The sequence below is a fragment of the Cyprinus carpio genome, unplaced genomic scaffold (genome assembly GCF_018340385.1).
Source record: "Cyprinus carpio isolate SPL01 unplaced genomic scaffold, ASM1834038v1 S000006823, whole genome shotgun sequence".
NCBI classification, from domain to species: Eukaryota; Metazoa; Chordata; class Actinopteri; order Cypriniformes; family Cyprinidae; genus Cyprinus; species Cyprinus carpio.
The window spans coordinates 57,888-85,455 of record NW_024879402.1 but is presented as its reverse complement, the minus strand read 5'-3'; the positions used below and the strand labels follow the sequence as shown (position 1 = coordinate 85,455).

General features: G+C 39.0%; 1 long non-coding RNA gene across 1 annotated transcript; it reads left to right on the top strand.

Moving 5' to 3' along the window:
- Positions 1–24,275: 24,275 nt before the first annotated feature.
- Positions 24,276–27,238, top strand: LOC122145020. Its single transcript, XR_006160037.1, has 3 exons — positions 24,276–24,407; positions 26,355–26,542; positions 26,726–27,238. It is a non-coding gene; the product is annotated as an uncharacterized LOC122145020 (long non-coding RNA).
- The last annotated feature ends 330 nt before the right edge of the window (positions 27,239–27,568 follow it).

The window sequence follows — 27,568 nt, the reverse complement described above, 5'->3', positions numbered from 1 at the left end:
TGTGTGGTCATCCCACAGGCTCCGGGTGACTCATTTTTGGACCTGTAGACTCCACTCCAGCCAGAATTAGAACCCCGAGGTAAGCCTCGACGTCTGTTGCATCCACATAAATCCAATCGGTCTCGGACCGTCTCCTCTGGAGATTTGTTTGGTCCACAATTAATTTTACCATATCCTCCGTGAACAGTAGATGGAATGCAGCCTAGGGTCCATGATGCAAGCCGTTGCGCAATGTGTCGGTCCGGGTGTCGTTATCTTGGGTGGCACGAAGCGGAGCGATCCAACGTAAATTTGTGCCAGAGCAGTGTTTCCCAGCCTTTTTTAGCCGCTGCACCCTTTAACAAATTTGTGGCACCCTACTAAATTAATTTTGTCATAATACTTGCATTTCTAACTTCGATATGATACTTTGATATGATAGCAGGCAAGAACTGCAGAATATACTGTAATATATTTTTAATATTATAAAAAATGTTGTCCATCAGTGGTGGCAATCAGTAGCTGATTTCTAATGAAGAGACCCAATTTATATGATATATAATGATTATATTAATAATATATATTAGATTATTAGAATATTATTATGTAGGCTTTTAATTATATATTTAACATTGTATAATTACTAATATAACTATCTCACAAAGTTTTTGCTCACTCAGTATATTTCTGATTTTACAGGGGGTTATTTGTTGCAGTAAGCAAGAGATAGCTGATTTCAAACTTTGAATTGAATTAAAAATGACAAGTAAAAGCAGTCAGTAATAAAATAAGAACAAATAAAACAAATTACTAATGATAGCACTATAAATAATAACGTACAAATGAAATAAATTGCTTCAGTTTTTCAGGGGTAGGTCTAACCAGTAGGGCTATTATGAGATTACGTTTTCTTTTTTTCTACTAATTCTATCCAAATAATGGGTAGTCCTAGCTATTATTATCAGAACACGTGATCATAACATAGCGGTTAGAGTTTTCGGGAATTTTCCATATACCACAATCATGTTACAGCAAACAGAAACTATATACAGAGCTGTTTCCTGCCGAGCAATGAAACGGTAAATGAGAGGAGTGGAGCGCCACGTGAAAGTGAAACCCAGCATGTTGCAGCCAGAATTTCTTTGCATCTTTTTATTGGAGACATCAGAAATGGATATCATACAATAGATGCTTTTTGAACATTTTAGCAATTTAAAAATCTTAAAGCATGTTTACACGGCAGCCCAGTTGGGAAACACTGCACCAGAGGCTAATATTGAGATGTTCTTCAGTGCAAGTTGTTACATCAGGCCCCTGGCAGCCCGTGTGTGATTCATTTGTGTAGCAGTAAACGCGTTCATGGTGCTCTACTCTCAGGTTTGTTATGAATAGAATCCACGAATAACTGACCGCAATCTTTGCGATATTTGTCCCACGTGTGCACTCTTAAAAATAAAGGTTCTTCAGCGATGCCATAGAACAGGGGTCAGCAACCTTTCCGCATGATGTGCCATTTAGAATTTTTCTGGTTAACCACTGTGCCACCCCCAGTGCATGTTTTTTTTTTTTTTTTTTTTACATAAAATTTTTTTTTTTTTTTTTTTTTTATTCTACTTTTCAGTTCTTGAATAACAGAATTTGATCTAATATTTAATGTTTTCTGAAAAGGTTGTAGATTTAAGTAGCAAATAAGAATCACTAAAATTATTGAATATATTTTGAAACAAAGGTCTGAATGATTTTCAGTTCTGTTTAAGGCAATTAAAGCAACAGTTTTTTTTAAATTATACGAAAGAATATGTAAAAGTATGGTATTTGGGGTTAAAAAGTGCCCCTGCACCTGCTTTGCATCATTCATACGCCTAATAATATAGGGTTTGCATCCCAACAGAATATCAAAAACGATCAGACAACAATTCATAGACATGAATGTTTTCTCACTGGAGCAGTTTGGAGCTTGTAAAAGATTATTTTTGAGTATATTGTTGCACGTGTTCTCTGGTGTTTATTGGTTGATTTCACTGTGAAAGTAATAACAGAACTATTCATAACTGATTTTTTAATTCACTTTAGTAAATTGTCTGAAATAGTTGACCTGTAGCTTCACCCTTAACTGATGAAAAAACATGAACAAACTCACACTGAAAAAATTCCTACTTACTGATTATTTACAAGGAAAATTAGAGAATCAATCATATACATTTTTGACCATTTCAAAATAACACATGAGCTGTTCATCTTCAGAGTGACTTACACTTCAGTTTTCACAAACTCCAACATACTCACCATCACAGTAAAGCAGAGGATGTTTCCGATTCTTCAGTCACTGATCTATCATTATTTATAAATCACTGATCTATCATTATTTATAGATCAGTGGTGCGAGCTCATGATCACGTGATCGATGTGACAGACAGTGAAGTGTCGCTCTCTACAGGAGATCCTCAGTATTACAGCTCAGAACATCAGATCAGATTTAGAAGAGGGTTAAATGAAATCAGTTAAATGAGATTCATGAGATTCTTTTGTATTTATAAACTTCATTCATACTGCAGCTGGAAATATACCGTGGTTACAATCACTGTAAAAAACAGTGTTTCTCATTTTGTCAGTGTTCTGTATTCTGGACCACTGAATTCAAAAGTCTGAATTAGATCTGTAGGAGGTAACTCAAGTCTATAGAATATCAGTTTGCATGAACAAAACGAGCAGTTATAAATATATGAAATATATAAATGTATTATTTTAATACACAGAGGATTGGTTGTTTCCCTCTTTGTCCACTAGAGGACAGAACTAGATTTTCAAACTCAAAGGCCTTTAGTTTCAGGTTACAGTTTTTGTCAAGTGTTTGTTACATTTCTTAATCATCCTTAAGATTTGCAAAATACTAAGTGCTTTTCTATAAAAACAACACGTAACCACCAGCAGCACACAATACATCACCTGTGATTTTCATCAATCCTTGTTCATTTTCAAAAGTATTATAATCATCATATCAGTGTTATCAGAAGATCCCGTGTCATTGTTCACAAGCAAGAGATGTTAAAATATTTCAGCCATGTTTTCTGATATTATACTCTGTCAATATTTCCTGATGTAAACACTGGGTCATGTCATTGTGAAAGATGTAAAAATTACAGTTTTAACTTAGACTAAGCAAATGTGAGTCAACTTTTGAGGGTATCTGGCTTCTGTTTATACCTCAAAGCAAAATAAATTAATATTTACTGTAGATCAATTATGCCTTCATGCGCTGTAATACACAACACTACAAACACACTAAAGATGAACAACTGAGTAAACAGTCAGCACAGATACGAATAAAATATAATGAAATACATTACAGACAATTATAAAAACTAAAAGATTAACATTTATTATTTAGAGCAGATGCTTTTACAAATGCAGAACAGCTGAGTAATCTTACAGATATACAATATTATGAAGTGAGATTACAGTTCAAGGAGTTTCAGTTCAAACTAAAAGTGTCTTTCTGAACTGAAAGAGATCATATTATCCAGCAGAGATCTCAGAGCTGTGGTGGAGGGTTCCTCTTTTCTTCTCATCACAAGGTGATTAAAACACTGTATATTATTTGTTTTGTAAAGAGATTTTTATCATTTAAATTCAGAACATTTGCTTCTGTTATAGTCAACCTGTATTGCACACTGATCATTAACCATTTTTAAAAAATGATCTCTAAATTGAACAGAGAAAAACACAGAGGCCAGAAATGAAAAACACAAACTACTGGGAGAGAAAAGCAGACAGAGACGTGGGAGTATGTTAGAAACTAAAGCCGAACCGCAAGTTTGTGTTTTAGTGTGGTCCTGCTACAGATACTATTATTGTCTTAACAATTCTGTCATAAAGCACCACATTCAGACAGAACTGCCTTTCTGCCGTCACAGATTGAATTTTTACAGGCGTGTGTTGTAAGTGATGTGATTATAGATTGAGAACATAAAAACAAATCAAAAACAATGAGGATAATCTGATATAGTTTGTGATTTCTAGTGTCAGATGATTCAGAACGGGTCTGTGAGGTCTCATTCTGACAAATAAACAGAGGGGAGATTGTCACGTCAAAACCCTATATAATATAATACAAGACATTCATGCAAATATTTATGTAGTCATATTTGTTAATTATCTTATAAAACTTTTTTGCATACTGTACCATCTATGTCTGTACACTAGCAAACAATCAGTAATATTAACTTTATATTCAAGACAGTGTTCTATTTTACAGTTTTTGGATGTTGTCTTGATGTATGAAGTCATTCTGCTGCTCGACTGATTTGAGCCAATCACATGAGTTGTACATGTCACATGACTAGAGACTCTAGAGCTGCGTTCAGCCCCAACAAAACATTGCAAAACGTTTGTTAAACAGAAACGGTGGTGCGTTGAACACATTGTTCTGATGACACAAGAGTTGCAAACTGTGGCAGCTGAAGGCCATTCTTGTGTTCTTTTTGAAAGAATTTTATCAAACTGGTATAAATATGTGTTTATGGCTGGATATGTGAATGGTGGCATCTAGAGCAAAAAAACAAAAAAAAACAAAACACAGAGTTTAAAATGTGTATAGTAAATCATACGAACTCACATTCAGACATGCAAGAGTCAAACCAGGTGTTATATTTGTAACATCATCCAGTGGCCAGATTTTCTATTTTTTATTTTTCATTATTTAATTTTTCCGAGCCAAATGCTATAGGTTAACAAAGGTAACGAATGGCTTATTTTTCAAGGAATAGGAATAAAACATTGAACATACAAAATCAGTATGTGTGCTATTATAATATCTGAAAGAAGGGTGTAATTAACTGAAGGTGCTGTGATGTGAAATAAAGGTCATTTAACGACACGTCTGTGCAAACTCAGAGCCGGAGGTGTTCACTATGGAGCTTCATCACAGGAATGTGTGCTAAAATATGTAATGTTTCAGGTCTCAGCTGACAACGTATGTAACAAGTAGATGTTACATGGCAACTGTAACCCGGGTCACATCACTCTTCAGTCCAGATTCATTTGCAGGAGGAGATTAAATCATATGGGTGTTATAATATACAGTGGATGCTTACATTCTGTACCCTACAACTAAGATCTCAACCTCAGAGACACACAAGCAGTGGAGATTCACTAAGCATTATAGCAAAACAAAAAATAACAACTAAACAATAGAACTATAACAATATTAATAATAGAACAATTAATTAATAATACAGAACAGTGATTTAAGCATAAACTAAAAAGCACAACAATGAAACTGAAGAGTACATCTATATTGCACAATAATCACTAACAAATGTAAAATTTCACTATAAATCATATATGGCATTTTTAAAATAGACATTTGCACAAACAGAATATAGGAGGAATAAATCTGGAGCATCACAAAACTTTATTTTTTTGTGTTTGAGTGTTTGTGTTATATGTGTACAGGATCTGAATCTACAGCATCAGTTCAGACTATATTTACAGTTTGTTTCCATTACTTTGGCACAACTTTCAGTAATTGTTACATTATCAAATCTCATCTCAAACATTTTTTTTTTTCAAACATTTCAGCACGATTTTTTTAAATTCAGCATTAATACAAAACAAAAACAAAAATCACAAAGTATGCTTTTCTCTACACAACAAATGTTTTATAAATATGTTTTTGGGCATGTCAATAATGCTTTTACTATCAAACTTTTTATTTGCATCTCTTCTCTGATTCAGTTTAATACATGTGTCTATATTTAATCTAACAGTTGATGTGTTTAGATTTCTCTGTAGATATGAGTTTGCTGTAGCACTTGCTTGCAATTTCGGATATGGAAACAGGGATTAGATCAAATGTTCTAATTCAATCTTACAATAATCGGGTATTTTGAAATCGTGATTATGTGGACTGACAATGTGTCTAACTATAATGAAAGCATGAGATCATGTTTTGAAAGAATGACTAGATGTGTTACAAGTGTGATCAGATCAGAAAAAAAACTGAATTATAACCAGTTTTCTTCATTTGCAGCCCCAGTGTTCTCTTGAAACCAGACAGAGATGTAAACGTGCTGTTCTGATGTATCAAAGAGGATCAAACATGAGGTGAGAAGAGAAATCTTCACATACAACACTTTGATTAGGAATGTTTCTAGTTCTCTCTCTAAGTCAATCACTGAGTTCATGCAGATTGACTGGTCAGGAAACTGATCTGATATGATGTTGTTATCGCTTCACACCGCTGGCTTTAATTAAACTGCATGTGGTGGTGATTACAGATACGAAGGGCGTTGTAGAAAGAAAAACACAGAGAGAAAAACTGCTGGAGCTCACAGAATACGAGCAAACAACAAGAGGAAAGAGAGAGAAACGGGAAGCCAGAAAAGTGAGACTCAAACCACTGGATCCCGAGAGAAAAAGCAGAAAGAGACTTGTTAGAAACGAGAACAGTATGGATAGAATAAATCCAAACTGTAAGTATTTCTTTATTATGGAACTTATGCTAGATATTCGTCTTCACACTCCTGTCTAAAAAAAAAAAAAAGTGATACAATCAGAGAGATTCATGACATGGCTTTCTGCAGTCACAGATGAACTGAATATTTAAGATGTGTGATTGTTTAATTGATTAATTATTTTGATAATCCAAAAACAATGAGAATATCTCTATGTTTGTGATTTCTAGTCTAATGTGATCCAGACGGGTCTGTGAAGTTTCAGTCTGATCAGATCAAAACCCTTCAGCATGTTCTCAAGAACACAACATCAGTGAGACACCAGCAGCTGAAGATCTGATCATCATCATCATCATCATCATCATCTCAGACTCCATCACTCAGACTACAGTCTCTTCAGCTCCGGGACTCTTCTTCAGACTCATCTGATCACAAACTAACAGAGTAATGAACCGTTTCTTTCTCAGATCTGTGTCTCAGTACTGCACTGCTGCTGCACTTCACTGACAACATTTTCAGCTCATCAACATTTGATCTGCATCCTGCATCACACAGAGACTTTGTTTTACAAAAATCTTTAATTTTGCAACTGCCTCATACATTTCATGTATTAGGTATATTTTTATGTATTCTTGTATATTTCTCAGATTCTTCTCTGTATATTTTTGTACCCCTCTATTCCATTTATTTTATATGCATGTATTATTTGTCTTTTCACCTACATTTATGCAACCACGCACTGAGATATATAACGGTTCAGTATATTTAATCTGTATATTTGACGACGATTTCTTTTAGAAAACAAGTTTGTATACAGTAGTAGCCAAATGTGTTGTCTGGCCCGGGAAAACTTATATTGTATATATTTATAAAACATATTGAGTTTGAATAAAATAGTATGAGACATCATATGTGACATGTTGTGTATGGGAAGGAATTCAAACACAAAATTCATAATCTCAGAGTAATATTGCTGTTTTTGTAGTTATATAGTAATATAGTGATGTGTCGCCTGCAACAGATGAGGAAGGACTGAAAATGTAAATGAAAAATATTTTACAGGAAACATGAAAATACTCAACAGCTGAACATTTCCTAAATCAGGCTGTTTAATTTGGAGACTTTTCTGGATTTATCTGTTAACCTGATAATGGTTCATTATTACTCTCCAAATTGGAAAATATGAATAAAAACAACAATGAATGAGTCATAAATGCATTACAAGGAGTCACATGACACATCTTGCTTATTTAAACACTGTTGAAAAAATGTAAGATAACGTAAGCAATTATGCCAAAAGAAGGGCATTTAGAAAAAAAAAGCAAAGGAAAGAAACTGATTCAGGTGTAGAACAACGTGATGAGTAAACGATGAAAGAATATTGCATTTCTGGAAAACCAAACCCCTTTAAGACTCCTTAGCCCCCCCCCCAGCACCGCCCCAAGTCATACAGTAAAAATCTCAGGTGAACAAACACACCCGGTTTAGAAAGAAGGCTAGCCAGGTCCGTTTCCATTTAGTTTGCGGTGTTTATCACCACGCATAACTTATGCTCCACATCACACCCGCCACCTGGGTGTGTTACTGTATGTGACTGTATGACTAAGCCAGAACTATACACTTTTTTCTGGTGAGCTGCTTTTTTTCTGCCCTTCCCTCCTTCTTTCCTCTCCTCCTCTTCTTCAGTATAAAGACAGCACATCTGTGTCAGTTTTGCAGCACAGTTCCTCTTCAGCCGCTGATGACTAGGACAGAAGGATTCACTTTGGATCTTCTATTTCTTCAAGACTTTTTCTTGATGTATATTCAGTGTGATTACATGAACATTTTCTCTTCTTCTCACAGGTACAGCAGTTATTTTAATTATTGCCTGCTTTACTGAGCCGCTTTATTTTCATAACAGGCAACTTGATTATTTGTCATTTTATCAGAAATGTTTTAATAGCTGACACCTGTAAATTAATGAAAGTTTTGTAATAGTCTTATATAATGTAATGATATCTGTCTTTATATTCCTTGTTTTATTGTTCAAATTAAACATTTGTAGAAAAACATGAAAAAACAGAACCTTGTGAATTCTTGTCAGATGGAGCTGCCAGTGAAATAACAGATAAAACGTTGCATAGATACAAACGGTTCATATTAAAGAGATTCTTCTAATCGCACTGATGTTTGATGTTGTTGTGATATGATCTGAAATTGCTGTACCTTGACTTGGATGACTTTACACTGATACAAATGAAGTGTAGAAAGGAGAAAACTGTTGGAGCGTCAGAAACCACAGACGAGCAAAAACCAGCAGAACCAGAGCGAATAATGGACACAAACACTGGAGAGAAAAGCAGACAGAGATTGTTAGATGAACAGTATGGAGAAAACAAATCCATGTGTGTAAGGTTGTTCAGTATTTAAAAAATAAACTAAATGACAAGGTAAAACACTGAAAAAAAAAATCCCTACTTTCTTTCTTTTCTATGTGCGTTCATAAATTGTATTAATTGTGTAAGGTGTACTGTTGGTAGTTTGGCATTAGAAGTTATATAACTAATAACAGTTGGAATGCGAAGTTTAATACCCGGAAAAAAAATATCAAATTTATCAAAGGATGCTGTATATATTTATCTATGATATCTATAAACACAAGGTGGCTAACTTTGCATGCTGTTCAGATAGCTGAGAGCTTACAGACGTTCATTACTTTTACTCATTTTACATTAGTTTTTTTTTTAAGAACATGTATATTTGTTATAGTCCTCTATATTTGCTATATTTCCGCAGATTTCTATTATTTCTCTTGTATATTTTTGAGGTTTATTTTTATAAGCATTTATTAATCATGTTTTCATCCTATCCTAAATGTATGCATCAACCAGTGGAGGTAATAAGAGTAATGGTTCCGTAACATTTAACTCATGTATAATTTACATCTGTAGATGTTATTATGAATATAAATATGATCATTTTTACGGTTACTGTATGGTACTATACAACAGACATTAAATGCCATGTTTTTCTTGTACATGATGTTATAAAACTATTACTAGAATTATTTTATAAATAATTGTCACTGAATAAATCTGTTCTGCTCCAGGGACAGAATAAACCTGCATAAGATTTAATATTGACTATGCAGGTTTCTTTAAATATGATCAAAACTGCTTTGAAACTTCTTTTCTTAAGATGTTATTTACAAGAAACTAGTTGAAAACCAGTCAAATACGAATTAAAAATCCAATTAAAAACGCAGTTTTCACCCAGTTTTTCAGTTTTCGAGACTAAACTCTCAAAAAACATCAGTGAAGACAGAATTAAAACTGTGGCACATCTGAGAGACAGACACATATTTCATAATCATACTGCACATCATGTGCCCCTTGTGGTAACGGTAGGAAATCAATTGTTTCACTCCGTGTCATGTTTCTGTGTTTCGTTTGCTGCTCGGCCTCATCTCAGCGTAGTCTCCCTGTGCCTCGTTTGGTTGATTGTTGTCACCTGTGTGTTGGACACAATTCAGTCTCGCTTCCAGGCCAGATCCTCACACGTCTGCCAACCGATCAGCTACATATATCCTTAGACATCATCTCTCTGTCTGCCGACTCGTGTCACGCAGATCACTCGCATCTCATGTCTCCACTTTCTAGTTGGATTACCGTCTTCCGTGTTCGTGTGCTGGATTGTGTTCGTGTTGTCGTATCTCGTGTCAGTGTTCTCGGTCTGTTCCTGGGTTCATACATTGACCAGTTTGCACTTCACCATCGACTTCACCATCCAAGCTCTTCTCACGCCACCGTAGACCTTCGTTTCGACTTGCCTACATTCTGAACTTGATATCAATAAACTTCTTGTCTGATTGCTGCAATTGCTTCCTCCTCTTTTTACAAGCGTCACAGTAGGATCTGACCATGCATGGAAGCAAGCAGGGCGATCGCCCCCTTCATCTGGAGGGAGCGTGGAGGAGTTTTCTGCAGAGAGCCGTTGGTCGTAGGATCGCCAAGACAAGGCGATAGATGAGATGGGTCGAGCTTTACAAGCAATGGTGACGAAGGTGTCCGAGCTCGATCTCCAGGCTCAACGACAACAACAACCGCCACCCGCTGCGCCTCCCACGCCACCCACACCGCCGATAGTCTCCGGAGGGATTTCCCAGTCCGAACCACGCCTCCCCATCCCTAAGAAAATATGCGGGTGAGCCAAATTTTGTCGAATCATTTCTGTCTCATTGTTCTCTGCACTTGCCCTGCAGCACGCACGTTTAACACCGAGGAAATGAAGGTGGCATTCGTCTTGTCACTACTGACCGGGGAGGGCTGCCCTCTGGGGGACGGCGGCTTGTGTGGGAGAACCAAGACAGCTGCTGTGCCTCGTTACCAAGCCCTTTTTTGGAGGCGGATGAGAGAGGAGTCTTCAGATCCGCTCCGTCGCGGTGAGGGAGGGCGGCTATAGCTTCTCACGGACCTACGTCAGGAAGGACAGGTCCGTAGCCGCATATCCATTGAGTTCCGCACACCTGGCGGCGGAGTGTAAGGGGACGAAGAGGCGCATGGGATAACTTCCTGCATGGGTGGGCTGGACAGCATCAAACAGGGAGATCCGCGGCCGTCGAGTCCCCACTTCTATCAATGGCCTGATCGACCTCACCATCAGAGTATGACAACAGACTCAGACCAACCGCCAGACGGAGTGGGAGAGCAGTTCTCGCGGACCAGACCGGAGGCTCAGCGTCAGTCGCTCAGAGGTTGCCGGTCAGCCCCACATGGGAGATCGTTGAAACCCATGGGCAGGTGGGGCGAGCCGGCTGTGCTCAGGGAGGAAGAGGATCAGGCGGAGATCCCTGGGACTATGTTATACTGCTGGCAGCCACAGAACATTCACCATCCCAGCGCTGCCGCGGTTAAAAGGACCAAGGCCCGATAGTAAAAAGGGATGCTACTTATCGGTGGGATTCACTCTGCCAGGCAGACATCTCATTCATCAGACACTCCTTCAGGTGAGTCTACGGTGGTCCACCCACGCACTTCGATCATCACGCTTGTTGGCACTTCGGGGAAGAGGGTAGTTTCATGGACTTTCAGTGTGCTAATAAAGACTCAACATTCCTCTCACCCTCACTCAAACACACCCATTGCAACCTTTTGCACTCAACGGACCCAGACTGGCCAGTCATCACACAGACCACTGTTACCGGTTTCTCTCACACATTCGGCACCTACCATAGGAGAGAATTTCCATTGTACATCAAGGAATCACACTCAACGCCCCCATTGTTCTCGGTCACACCTGGGCTCCAGAAACACAACCCCAGGATCGATTGGCGCCTCGGATCTGTGGGGTTAGGGCTGGAGCGAGAGTGGTCTTGTTATTGTCTTTTGTCTGTGGTGTTAATGTTTCTGAGTCTGTGTTTCAGGGGTTGGAAGCAGAGTGGATGTGGCTAACGTGCCCGCGGAGTACCACGGACCATGAAGGAGGTGTTCTGTAAGTATCGTGCTGATTCTCTTCCTCCTCATAGTACCCTATGACTGTGCGATTAGAGTTATTGCCAGGGAACTTCTCCGCCCTAACAGGGCAAGTTATTATTCTTTGTCTATTCCAGAGACGGCAGGGCCATGGAGGAAGATAATATATCCAGTTCTCTAGGCAACGGGGTTCATCCGCCCTTCTTCTTCTCCAGCGGGGGCGGGGTTTCCTTTTTTTGTGGGAAAGAAGGACGGATCCTTGCGACCTTGCATTGACTTACAGAGAGCTTCGAACCAACATAACGGTAACGAATAACTAATCCTGTGCCGTTAGGTCTTCAAGCTTTTGAGAGGTTGCAGGGAGCGTCCGTTTTCACTAAATTGGACTTACGGTAATGCTTATCCATTTGGTTCCGCATCAGGGAGGGGAGATGGTGGAAGACTGCCTTTAACAACCCTAGAGGCCATTTTGAGTACGCGTGATGCCTTTCGGGCTAACCGAACTCGCCGGCAGTCTTCCCAAGCCACTCTGTTAATGACGTGTTGTGAGGACATGGTCGATCTGTCATATATGTTTACATGGATGACATATTGATTTTTTCTTCGTCTCTCCAGGAACACGTGCCAACACGTACGACGAGGTGCTTTCTGCGGTTGCTGAGAGCAATGGAATTGTTTGTCAAGGCGGAGAAATGCGTTTTTCATGCAACAGTAGTTTCTTTTCTAGGGACACATCCCTTTCGAACTGAGGGGTATTCGCATGGATCCTGAGAAGGTTTAAGGCTGTGGTAACTTGGCCATGTCCAGGAGGGTCTCGCAAGGGCCTGCAAGCGATATTGATGGGGTTCGCCAATTTTTTACCGGCGTTTCATTCGCGCAATTTCAGCCAACTAGCCGTCCTCTGACCGCCTTGACCTCAGCCTAGTTTGACCGTTCAGGTGGTCCAACACGCAGCCGAGGCTGCGGTTTGCCAAAACTGAAAAGCTGCTTTGTTTCAGCTCCCATTCCTCGTCACCCCTGATCGCTCACGTCAAAACATAGGACGGAGGTCGACGCGTCAGAGTGGGGGTAGGAGCAGTGTTGTCCCAAACGCGCATCCTCAGAGCAGACGGAAAGGTGCCAGATACCGTGCGCGTTTCTATTCTCACGTTTATCTCCTGCGGAAGTTAATGTATGAACATTGGCAATTTTCGACGAGTTGTTGGCAAGTCACTACTGCACTGGAGAAGAATGGCTGTCACTGGATTGAAGGGTCGGGTGTACCTTCATTGTCATGGGACGGACCATTAAGAATCTCGAATACATTAGAACCGCCAAAAGACTTAACTCCAGGCAGGAGCGGTGGGCACTTGTTTTTCGGTCGTTTCCGATTTTACACTTTCTTAACGGCCGGAGTTCCGACAAAAAACATGCAAAACCGATGCTTTTATCCCGTCTGTTTTGAGGTTCCGAGCAAGTAACTGCTGACTCCCGAGCCCATTTTACCGGGGGACCTAGTCCTATCTCCACGCTCAGGATGGGAGGTCACGAATCGAAAGGTGTTGACTGCCTTAGAAGGGGTAACGCCCCGGCCTCGTTGCCCACCGAACCCGATTGTTTGTGCCGGAGGGGTTACGGTCAGACGTTATCTCAGTGGGGTCATTGTTCCAGTGTTGCTTGTCACCCAGGGGTTAGTTAGAACTAGGGTTTCTAGTTCAAGCAATACGATTTTGCGTGGCCTGGTATGGCTCGTGAATCGTCACGACTTAGTCTCTTGCTTGTTTCAGTTTGCGTTATTGGTTAAGAATTCCAATCGAACCTCGATGGGTTACTCTTACGCGGTCTCTGTACCTTCGAGACCTTGGTCCCACATTTCGCTAGATTTGCATTACGCCCTCCGCCATCTAAGGGCAATACACGGTAGATGTTAACCCGTCAGCTGGATAGGAAGTTCTCGAAGCGAGACTCAGTTTTTATTCCCTTGCAACAAAATTACCATGACAGCCAAGAGGAACACAGTGGTAGCTGTTCATGACAACGTCTTCGTGCCTTATACAATGGCCTTCCAGACCGACGTGCGTTTCTGACAGGGGGTCCCCAATTTGTGTCCAAATTTGGCCGGCGGAATTTTTGTAAATTGTCGGAGCGGACTGTGTCGTCATCTTTCCGGGTTCCATCCCCAGAGGCAATGCGTCAAACCAGGCGAGCCAAGTCAGGATGTCGAAGGGTTTTGCGATGTTTGGCCTCCAATAATCCTTCGTCCTGGTGTCAGCAAACTCTCAATTGTGGAGTCGCACACAATTCTTTACCAGTGTCATCTACGGGCCATGTCTCCATTTAAGTGTAGTTTAGGGTACCAACCACCTAATTTGTCAGTACGGAATCCGAGGTTTCGGTCCCCACTCCGCACACGCACTAGTCCAGAGGTGTCACCGCACCGGGGACAGAGCTTGCAGAGCTATGCTCCAGGCTAGGTCGCGCACCAAAGGCTAAGGCTACGTGATCGCCACCGCCCCCCGGTCGAAGCATCAACCGGTTTACGTCGCGTCGGTCAAAGAGTTGTGGCTTTATACCCAGAATATTCCTATGCGTTCCGTTTATCGAAATAACGCTTGCTCCCAAATTTATGGCCCGTTTCTGTTTACCAAAAAATCATTAATCCGGTAACAGTGCGTCTAGCATTCTCTACGGCGTACAAGTGAGGGTTTCATACCCGTGTTCCATGTGTCCAAAATTAAAACGGTGATTTTTTTTTCGTCTTAACCCGACTGCCCCGGTTCCCCCCCCGACCTCGTATCGTTAATGGGGAAAACCCCATATTTGGTCGAATCGTATCTGGGACTCTAGGACGGAGGGGACGCGGATTTCAGTACTTGGTGGAGTGGGAAGGTTACGGTCCGGAGGAGAGAAGGTGGGTTCATGTCGCGGACATAACTGGATCACCGCCTTATTGATGATGTACACTTACAGGGTAAAGCAGGCTGGGAACGTCAGGTGACGTCCCTAGGGGAGGGGGGTACTGTCACGGGTAGAAATCACATTGTTTCCTCCGGTGTCATGTTTTGTTGTGTGTTTCTGTATAACACGTAGTATCCATGGTGCTCGTTGTTGGTGTTGTTGTCACCCCTGTGTGGTGATTGGTCTCGCTTCCAGAGGATCCTCATCTCCACTCAGAATACATATTACTCGACTCCATCTCTCTGGTCTGTTGTCAGATCATCGTTCATAGTCTTCCAACTTATGTAGTGGATCTACAGCGTTTTCCGTGTTCGTTGCTGCGGATTGTGTTCGTGTTGTCAGTCTTCGGGTCAGGGCTTCCGGTCTGTCCTTGGTTGTCATCCATTGACCGTCTTAACCTTCACCCATCGACTTCACCATCCAGCTCTTGTCTCACGCCACCGTACGACCAGATCGTGCCATTGCCCTAACATTCTGGGACTCTGATATCAATATATTCTTCTGATTGCCTGCAATTGCTTCCCTCCTCTTTTGACAAGCCGTCACAGTGCTGAAAATACTGAATCACCAGATATTATGGAAACATATCTGAGCTCTGACTAAAAATACTCATCTGAGGACAGAGGTTGAGTGTGTCATACAGCGCCATCTACTGGAGAAGAAGAGGAAAAACATGAACTTCAGCATTATAGCAGATATTCAGTCATTTAAATCAGATCTATTAGGCAGTAAAAAACTTAATAGAGTAAATTTACATTTACATTAATTATTCCCACTCTCAAATAATGGAGATGAGCATTGAAATTACATAAAGTCATTAACGCAGAAGTTATGAATTTGGACCATATTTATATGGATGCGCTTGATCACTTTTCCTGCGGTTTGCATGTTATGGAAAAGAATGAGATCAAAGCTCTATTCTAACATATTTATCTTGAGAACTATTTAAACTTGTTGTTTTTTTTTGGATTTCGATATTTTGATATACTGAAAATTGCTAAAACATAAGGATACTTGATGATTTTCTTTTAGCAACATAAAAATAGTGTATGGCACAAATGCCATTTATTAGTCTGTATACTCATATTTCCCCTAAATGTCTGGTAACCGGTGTCACGGGTTGGATGGGATTTATGCTGTAAATGATATGCAGATGAGGTAGATGCATAGTAAAACTCTAGGCGTTGTACGACTCCATATATGGTGATTTGGGGGAGGAGTCTGAGTGGAGATGCACATACACCCCATCTTCCCCCTGACTGGGATTTATAAAGGGATTTTGCACAGGTTCTGGCGTACGCATGGGTTTTATAACGTGTGTGTACGATAAAACAGATCAATGCTGTGGTTAGGAGTTGTTTTTATCAGCTAAAGAATATTTGCACACCGAACGTCTGTAATAGCATGCTTTTATCTCCTCCAGATTAGATTATTGTCATGTGTTGTACTTGGGTGTTTCACACAGTACTCTATTATCACGTCTTCAAACTCTTGTTCAAATATGCTGCCGGGGGTCTCCTGCCGCTCGGTTGCAATGGACAAGGAAGAGGGAACATATTTTCTCCGTGTTGTGATCTCTCTCCACTGGCTCCCAGTTAAATATCGTATCCATTTTAAGCATTGTTTGTTTGTTTATAAGGCTTCCATGGATCTGGCTCCATCTTATAATCTCCGATCTGCTTCTGTTCCATTGTAATGCTCTAGGAACTAAAACTAGTTTATGAAGAGAACCGCCAAAACCAGATCGTACGTGTTTTGAACTTTTAGTCCTCGCTACATTTACTGTTATTGTTATCAAGTGACACATTCACACGGCGGGCTGAGAAAAGTGATTAAGAAAAAGCATCAGAACTTTCTGCAGTCATCTAGAATCTAGGATGATATATGTATAAATATAAAAAGCCAAGAGCCCAAACAAAGATGACATTAATCACCTTTATGGTAACTTCAAATTTTCAGTTGAAACATTTATTTTTAATAAAACATCAACATCTAGTCCCAACTTAAATGCACTAAAATCTTAAAATATGCCTGACGTCACAGTTCCCAGGCCTCACAGTTGCAGCATGCACAGTTCTGGAATGTGGTACGTTTTTATCTTTCAGATTCAAAATAATATCGCGTATGATCACTGTTGGAGTTTTTCTCAACAGGATTCCATGCTTTTTAAGATTGTTGAACTGTTCTGTGATAAGAGTCACATTATTTATTTATTTATTTATTTATTTTACAATGGTTTTTGGAAAATATAGAATAATTGAACAAATGTTGTGTTTGTGGACTAAACAGAGACCGCGGATCAGTAGCAGAGTTCAGACGCGTCCTGTGTGAAAGCACAATGAGTCCGTGCTGCTTCTGCACCACACACGTAACGCACACGGACTGCATAAGCACTGCAGACGGAGTATGTTGTGAAACAGGCGTGAGGCTTGTTGAGGTTTTTTTTTGGGAAGCTTGGTAATTTGTCACAGTAGGCATACACACAGGTTCGAAGACTCGTTCTCCCCACTCGCCCCCTACAGTGCAATTCGTCTATACATCCGCGCTAAAACTATCACGGTGAATGATGTCCATCATAGCTTGCGTATTATCAGACCCAGCTCCCAACCCAACTTTGAGAATAGATTAACGGCGATATTTTTTTTATCGCCTGATTAAAGTCTCACGTTAACCGCACCACTAAATATAACGTTAGATTGATATATATATATACACACAATATAGGTCCAAAGTTTGGAAACTGCTGTATTTTTAATGTTTTTGGAAAGAAGTCTAGACGGGGGGACCTCTATCTGGTAATCTTCATTTCACAGTGTCAGAAATCTAGGCAGGGCCGTAGCTGGGGTTTTGTGGGGCCCCGGTGCAGGTTGTAACAGTGGGCCCTGTTTGAAATTGTTTAATTGGTATGTTTTTTTTCTATTTATTTTATTTGTGCTATTTACGCAATGTTTTAGTTTCATGTGCAAGTTTGTGTCCAGGTACAGAAAACCAGAATAATTAATGTAAAGTAGCATGCTTTAAGTCTTCACTGTTTTAAAAAATAAATATACAATCAAACCAAAATTTATTCAGACACCTACAACATTTCTCACATTATCACAGTTTATTTGCTATAGTTTAGAAAATGGTAATAAAATATACAAGAACTCAAAAGTTAAACGTCTAAGAACAAACATTCATCTTGATAATGTTTAGATAACTTTGATAGAAATGTATGTAATGGACTACAATCAACCAAAAATTCAGAACAGCTGTTAGTATGACAATATTACACATCTATCAATACTTTGTTGGACTAATTACCAAAAAAATGCTTAATTTTGTTCAGTCTGTGGGTGTGAAAAGTTTAGCGATTAGCAATTCAGGAAAAAACATAAACAAAACATGGTCAGGTCAAGAGTGTCTGACTATAATTATTTTTTTTTTTAATCAGTTTCACTAGGTTCACTGTATGAAGGAATTTTTGGGTATATTCACAGTTCGCTTTTATTTTGCTATATACTCACTTTCATAAATTATAGTGTCCTGCACCTACTAGTAAGTAAATAATAATAATATTATAAAAAAAAATAAATCCAACATTTATAATCTGGTGTCTGAATAATTGTTGGTTTGACTGCGATTCATTCTTGTTTAAAACTACAAGACCATCCTTCTGTCGAGAGCAGTGAGTAATTTTCTTTTCCTTTCATTTTTTTGGATTAACATTACAGCAGGCTGATCGGTAATATAGGTTGCGGGTCACTTTAAGAGACAATGCATGCATCCACCCATAATACAAATACGATTTTTTGTCTCCACTGTGGTTTACTTTCACGTAAGGACATAACCAACAAGTTTTGTTTTCGAACATACTTTCTACGATGGTATATTTGACCTATGGTGGTTGTATTTGTCAGTACCAGAGCAACCAAGAGGCAAATCGGTGTTCAAAAAGATGCGTTTTGAGAAAGCCTCCTATCTGCGTGAGCCCTAACCACCAGCACACCGCGGGTTCTGAAATTGGGCTCTTTCACAATCTTTTCGATGTTTATTGTTAAACTGCATTTTGTATGTTGTATCGTTCAGATGCAGGAGGAAGTTCGAGGAGAACTTCACAATGGCTAGCGCGGTTTCACTGGTGCGGTCTGATGAGACTGCGGCATCTCTCGCGTGGCATCGAAAACACAGCGCGCGAGGAAACCAGCTCCTCTCACTTCAGCTTTCTCCGCAGTCTTGGTTTTGGATTGTTTAAACTCTTTTGCATTTTTACATTGGCCAGGTTTAAAAACACTCTGACAATGATAAGCTTTTCGTGACGACGGCGCAGCAGTTTCCTGTCAACTTTCCTGAGCGTCCATACGGTTGAGGATCGGCCGGGGGCCACCCCAATCCGCCGTGGGCCCCCTATAACTAGTCAGCCACCCTTTCACCCCCCACTAGCGACGGCCCTGCTGGTACCTAGTGCGTCTTTCTGCCATGCGACCGGGTAGGAATATAATCGCCTCCATGTAACAGCGCGAGCACAAGCATCTCTTCACGTCGCGAACGGAATGACTTCTCAAAAACTGGGCCAACGTGCGCTTTTAAATAGGACAGTGGTCTACTTATGATCGTCTCTGCTCTCGCTCAGCTATTTTGTTGTGACACGCTCAAACTTTGTCCCTTGCATCACTTTTAAGACCGATAGGCCTTGTTTTTTTAATTCAGGGCTAGAGTAGGCTTTTATCACACTAAATGTAAGCAAGCTGATTATAATCAGGACTTCTCTAGTTTCCCTTTACATTAACTCATGTAGCCGAACGCTTTAATTTATCCAAAGCGATTACAAATGAGACCAATATAAGCAATCAGACCAAACAAGGAGAACAACAACATTATACAAGTGCCACGACATGTCGCAGTTAGTCTAATACATAACACCCTGCCAGGGTTTTTTTTTTTTTTAAGAATAGGAAATAGACAAGACACAGAAGAGGTACGTACTAGATTAGTTGGTTAGGTGCAGGCGAAGCAACGATGAGTCATCTTTGATGTGTTCCTGAACATGAGTAAAGACTCAGCTGTTCGATTTTATTGAGAAGGAGAGGTCATTCCAACCAGCTGGAGGCAGTCCAGGAAAAAATCAGTTGAGAGTGAAGTTTGAATCCTCTTTGGGGTTGTTGGCAACACAAGGCGTCGTTCACTTGCAGAGCGCAAACCTTCTGGAGGGTGCATAAGATTGAAACTAGTGTGTTTACAGGATGTTGGTGCCGTGCCAGTGGGTCCTGTCTATGATTTTTATTTGTAATTATTTAATACTTAGTGGGAGTTAAAGTGCTGTATTGTAAATAGCATTTATTATACTTAGTTTATTTAGTGACGTTTGCCCGCGTTTGCACTTCTTAAAAGTGTACAGTAGATTAATGCAAGGGTTTTTTTTTTTTTTTTTTGCAACTGTTGTCCTAGGGATAAGATTGTTGGAGGGCCACTCCACTGCGGTGGTGGGTAGTTACCCTGGATTTTACACCTCTGATAGGTGCGTTTTGGGACACCTGACTGAAAATACCAAACATATGTTATGAGTACAAGAAGTTTGTTTAATTCAACTCATCTGAAGCAGTGCACGAGGCAGGGCAGGGTGGATACGTGAGGACTGTTACAGACAGCAGACTGGTTTGTCTTCTGCTGTGCTGCTGTCTCAAATGTCTGATAAATATCTTCTAAATGATTAAATTACATACGGAAGGAAAAAATTTTTTAATGTCCCAAAGCATTAAAGAGGAGAGTATAAACTGCTTAGGTCGATCATTATAAGAGCCTCAGGACTGTTTTCTAATTTTTATTTTTTTTGGGTTTTATAGGTGTGACAGTTAAACCAAAAGTGAATGTAGGCTATGGACACGATTGCAGATCTTTACTTTCGTAGAATTCCTCTTAGATTTCTAAAAAACCGAAATCATGGATTAAAATCATTAATGCCTTTTGATTCTACAGACAACCACAAGATGTTGTAGCTTCAAGTTTATAACAGCTACCACGAGGATAGAAGCAAAGAGCTATTTAACATGTAAACACATGCCTAGCACTACTTGAATATCATTTTTAATAGTTCAGTTATCAGAATGACTATCCAGAATGAATAATCCAGGATCCAATGAGGTTTGGGTTCTTATAATGCATTTGAAAACACAATGAAAGATGTGGACAGACAAAATACACCGATCAGAGGGACTCATCTTATTTAGAAAAGTTGTTGTACAATTTAACTGTCAAAGCTTGAACAGGTCAAACTACTTTTGTCATGCAACACGTTTATCTTTATAACACAATGTGAATTCATACAGGAACACTAGCACTTATTTCAGTAGCTTTTTATTAATAAAATATCTAATTATGCTGTTTTGCTTTGCTGTTTAAACTGCATTGAAAATACTTTGAATAGCCTTTGTTGCATATTACATGGATGTAACAAAAAGTGAAAACACTCTCATGCACAACTCTTGATATCAGATTTCTGCATCAGTTCTACACAGTTTACAGTCTGTTTATTCACTGTAAAGAATCAGTGTCTGTCTCAGCTCATCTGTGACTGTCTCTGAAACATCAGAATAAACCATCTGGAGACTTTTCATACTGTCTTGTTAGGTTTTATTCACTCATTTGAGTTGTTTTTTAACATGTGTTGGGTCAAACGATATATAATATACAATTATTTTTAATAATCATAATAATAATAATGCACTGTAAATATGTTAAATAAAGACAGAGACAGTTTATGTAAAATTATATACAATTATACAATTCTCACAAAAAGTTTATTAACATTCCTCTAATGTTGCAGTTCACCATCAGCATGATCCGTGTTGAGAAAACTCCAACAGTGATCATACGGATATTATTTTGATCTGAAAGATAAAACGTACCACATTCCAGAACTGTGATGCTGTGAGGCCTGGGAACATTTACGTCAGGCACAATATAATAATTTAGATCATTTAATTAAAAGACTATTTATTGAAAATTTATTAAAAATAAATGTTTAATTTGAAGTTACCATAAAGTGATTAATGTCATCTTTAGTTGTGCTTTTGGCTTTTTATATTTATACATATATCATCTAGATTCTAGATGACTGCAGAAAGTCTGATGAATCTGTGTGAATGTTCAAACTAATAAAAACAAAAACAAACTTATCTAAACTAAAAGTTCAAACACGTACGATCTGGTTTTGTTCTCTTCATAAAATAGTTTAGTTCCCTAGAGGCATTACAATGGAACAGAAGCAGATCGGAGATATAAGATGGAGCCAGTCCAATGGAAAGCCTTATAAACAACAACAATGCTTTAAAATGGATACGATATTTAACTGGGAGCCAGTGGAGAGAGATCAACACTGGAGAAATATGTTCCCTCTTCCTTGTTCCAGTTCAATCGAGCGGCAGCATTTTGAACAAGTTGAAAGACGTGATAATAGAGACTGTGAAAACACCCAAGTACAACACATTACAATAATCTAATCTGGAGGAGATAAAAGCATGTATTACAGACGTCATGTGCAATATTCTTTAGCTGATAAAAACAACTCCTAACCACAGCATTGATCTGTTTATCAAAAGTCAAACAGAGTCAAAAGTAATGCCTAGGTTCAGGGCCGTCGCTAGTGGGTGAAAGGTGGTGACGATTAAAGCTGGGACCGAGATGGGTCTTGTGCATGTTGCCCACTTGGGTACCACCTAGTACCAAGTACAATTCTACATGAAATTCATCTGGGCAATTAACATGGGGCCATTATGTAACCCGCGGACAATCCTACATCGGGCCCATTTTTTAGCCCATTTCACACCCAAATGCTCCCCACAAACAAGAAAGCCCACCACTGGGGCCCACGGCTGATTGGGGGGCCCCCGGCGATCTCAACCGTCTGGACGCCCAGGAAAGTTGACAGGCCACTGCTGCGCGTCGTCACGAAAGCTTATCATTTTCACGTTTTTTTAAAACCTTGCCAATTTAAACATTCAAAAGAGTTTAAAACCATCCCAAACACAAGACGCGGAAAAGCTGAAGTGAGTAGCTGGTTTCTCGCGCGCTGTGTTCGGTGCGCACGCGGAGAGCCGCGTCTCACAGACAGCAACATTGAACCGAGCTATCCATTGTGAAGTTCTCCTCGCACTTCCTCCTGCACCTGAACGAACAAATACAAATCGCAGTTTAAAATAAACAGAAAAGGATGTGAAAGAGCCCAATTCAGCACCCGCGGTGTTCTGGTGTTCAGGGCTCACGCAGAGAGAGGCTTCTCAAAACGCTTGAACACCGAATTTGCCTCTTTTTGCTCTTGTATGACAAATACATACAGCATATGTCAAAATATCCATCTTAGAAAGGTATGTTCGAAAAAAAAATATTGGTTATGTCTTAAGTGAAAGTAAACAGTGGAGAAAAAAAATCGTATGTGTATTATGTTGGATGCATTCATTGTCTCTTAAAGTGACCGCGCCTAATTTACCTATAGCTGCTGTAATGTTAATCCAAGAAAATAAAAGAAAGAAAATTACTCACTGCTCTCGACAGAATTACTTTGTAGTTTTAACAAGAATTAATGCAGTCAAAACCAACAATTATTCAGACGCCAGATATAATGTTTGATTATTATTTTTTTTTTTTTTTACTATTACTAGTAGGTGCAGGACACTATAATTTATGAAAGTGAGTATATAGCAAAATAAGCGAACTGTGACATATACCCAAAAATTCTTCATACAGTGAACTAGTGAAACTGATTAAAAAAAAATATTCAGACACTTTGACCTGACCATGTTTTGTTTATGTTTTTTCCTGAATTGCTAATGCTAACTTTTCACACCAGACTGAACAAAATTAAGCATTTTTTTTTTGGGGTAAATTAGTCAACAAAGTATTGATAGATGTGTAAATATTGTCATACTAACAGCTGTCTGAAGTTTTGGTTGATTGTAGTCCATTACATACATTTCTATCAAAGTTATCTAACATTATCAAGATGAATTTGTTCTTAGACAGTTTAACTTTGAGTTCTTGTCATATTTTATTACCATTTTCTAAACTATAGCAAATAAACTGTGGTAATGTGAGAAATGTTTTAGGTGTCTGAATAAATTTTGGTTTGATTGTATATTTATTTTTTACAGTGAAGACTTAAGCAGTGCTACTTTACATTTAATTATTCGGTTTCTGTACCTGGACACAAACTTGAATAAAACATTGCGTAAATAGCACAAATAAATAAATAGAAAAAACATACAAATATGTCGCATGGACTAATCTCACAATGTTACAACCTGCACCGGGGCCCCACAAACGCCAGCTACGGCCCTGGGTACCCGCATATATTGCCCATGCCATGATCCGCCACTGCCAAAAGCACTGAAAAGTAAAAGTAAAATAAAAAACCCCGCCCCACACCTGCACAGTACAAAGAGCACACCTGTGTCAGCTTGAAGTGCAAACGGAGCTCTCTTCAGCTGCTGATGGCCGGGACAGCAGGACTCACTGTGGATCTTTATTTCTTCAGGACTTTTTCTTAATGTAGATTCAGCAGGATTTTATAAACATTCTGGATCATTCTGCATTTCTCCTCTTCTCACAGGTACATTTCTTTTAATTATTGCCTGTTGAATGAGCAGCTTTATTTTCATATGGTGACTGGATTATTTGCAATTTTATCAGAAATGTTTTAATAGCTGCCACATTATTGAATGCTTGTAATAATATAATATAACGTAGATTGTTTTTATTATATATATATATATATATATATATATATATATATATATATATATATATATATATATATATATTAGTGGTGGGCATATATTAATTTTTTTTAATCTAGATTAATCTCACTGTAATCTTGGAATTAATCTAGATTAATCTAGATTAAAATGTCTTATTTGAATTCTGCCGAAGGCATTCAAATTATGTTCAATAAGATGTACTTGTTAGTACTGATAAAGCTGTGCTGCACTCAAACATAGTAGTTTGACGACGACTCTTATCCTGCGCTACATTGCTTGGCCCCGGCATCTTCCGCATTAGCTAAGGGATGCTTTGCGTTTAGGTGGTACTTGAGACTAGAAGAACTCCTACAGTAAACTAATTCCGCATTGCACAAGGTGCAAACAACCTTACGCCTGTTTCACACATACTCCGTCTGCAGTGCGTATTTTTTTACGCACCCATGTTAACGGATTCCAGCGTTCACGCGGTTGTGGTCCGTCAGTGCGTTCCAGGAGCGTTTACGTAACCGAGTCTATTTTTGCTGTGCTGCACGCGTTGAATTAAAATGACAGCGCATTGTTCGCGGTAAAAATTAACATGAATTGACACGGAAATGCAGTAATTTCACAATAAATGAATACTAATTAAAGCCTACTGTGTTTCACACATAACACATGAGTTTTTGGCTAGGTTTAAAACAAGAAAAAGAGCACCTTTAGATAAACGAGGCAACATGACAGGCCTATGCACTTTTATGGAAGCAGGAAAAAAAAGTTCATTAAGAACCGTGCGATTGCTTGTAATAAAGATTTAAATGCAAAAGGCACGAGAGTCGACTGTTTCTGTCAGTGGTGCTTCTATTTTAAATATTTGCGATATCCCAACAAGAAAAGTAGGCTAATTGTTGTGTTTAAATGTTTTGCCGCCTTGCTTGATCAGCTTATTATACAAACCTAGAAGTAAAATGCATGAATAATATGTTGTTTATATTTATTACGTTTAAACTAATGTCTATATGATTATGAAAGATTGTTACTGGTCTGTGATAAGAGTCACATTATTTTTTTTTTTTTTAACATGGTTTGAAATATAGAATAATGAACAAATGTTGTGTTTGTGGACTAAACAGCCGCGGATCAGTAGCGGACTGCAAACGCGTCCTGTGTGAAAGCACAATGAGTCCGTGCTGCTTCTGCACATAGACAGTTATTTTACCTGCTTCTGCACCACACACGTAACGCACACGGACTGCATACGCACTGCAGACAGAGTATGTGTGAAACAGGCGTGAGTCTTGTCGAGTTTTTTTTTGGGAAGCTTGGTAATTTCTCAGTAGGCATACACACAGGTTCGAAGACTCGTTCTCGCCCCCTACAGTGCTGAACTATCACAGTGAAAGTCATCATAGCTTGCGTAGTATAGACCCAGCTCCCAACCCAACTTTGAGAATAGATTAACGGCGATATTTTTTTTCTTCCCAATAAGAGTCTCACGTTAACGCAGCACGTTAACGCCGATATATATAATATATATATAATTCTTGTTTTATTGTTCAAATTAGAAATTAGGAGGAAATGCATTATTACACAGAACAGTGAAAAACTGAACCTTGTAAAGTTTGTCAGATGGAGCTGCAGTGAAATAAGTGTGAAAAGATAAACATCAGACATCATGAATATTTAAGGGAATCTTCTAATCGCACTGAGATCACACAGCTGCTTCATCAGGAAATGATTTGATGTAGTCACGTGATATGATCTGAAACTGCTGTACCTTGACTTAATTGTAATTTAATGTAATTAAACTGATTTAACAGATTCAAATGGAGTGTATAAAGGAAAAAACACATAGAAAACTGCCATCAGAAACCACAGACAAGCAAAAACCAACAGGACAAAGATAGAAAAATGGAGGACAGAAATGAAACACAGACCACTGGATCTCAAGAGAAAAGCAGACAGAGACTTGATAGATGTGACAGTATGAAGATGTTAAAGCCATTCTGTAAGTGTTTGTTCACATTCAGACGGATTCTTCAGACTTTCTGCAGTCACAGATTAATTAAACAGATGTGTGATTGTTTAATTGACATGTATTATTGATCAAGAACAAACTATCAATAAATTCAAACAATGTATATGTGGAACAAGCAATCTGATATGTACTGTTTATATTTGTGATTTCTAGTCTCTCGTGATCCAGACGGGCAGGTAAAGTTTCATTCTGATGTCAAAAGTGCTTCAGCATGTTCTCAAGAACACACAACATCACTGAGACACCAGCAGCAGAAGACCTGATCATCATCATCATCATCTTCATCATCACAGACTCCATCACTCAGAATACAGTCTCTTCAGCTCCAGGACTGTTTTCAGACTCATCTGATCACAAACTAACAGACCAATGAACCGTTTCTTTCTCAGATCTGTATCTGAGAACCGTTTTATTGATCTGGAGCTGCACTTTATGTGATCATTTTCACATCTGCATCACACAGAGCTTCTTTTTTTCCTTTGACAAAATATGAGTTTCAGTTTGTGCTGCCTCATATTTCATGCATTTTTTATTTACTATTTGTGTTTTTGTATTTCTGTATATTGTGATTTAATTTAAGAGATTCTATCCACCTTATTTAATTCTAACAGAAATGCAGGTGTGACTGTTTGTTATTAAATGTAAATAGCCAGTATCTGGGCTTCCGCTGTTGTACAGTTCCAGTTATTTTTAGCTCGTTTTGCTGCCTGACATTGCAAAAACCAGTACTGTATTGCAGAGATTCTCAACTCTGGCCCTCGGGATCCACTTTCCTGCAGAGTTGAGCTCCAACCCTGATCAAACTCACCTGCCTGTGACTTTCTAGCGATCCTTCAGAACGAAGTGCACCTCGAGGGTCAGAGTTCAGAAGGGCTGGAGCTCAACTCTGCAGGAAGTGCACCTCGAGGGTCAGCGTTCAGAAACAACTGCTGTATTGCTTGCCATGTTATTTTAATGTATTGTCATAATTATAAAACACCGGTCTGTAGTGTGAAT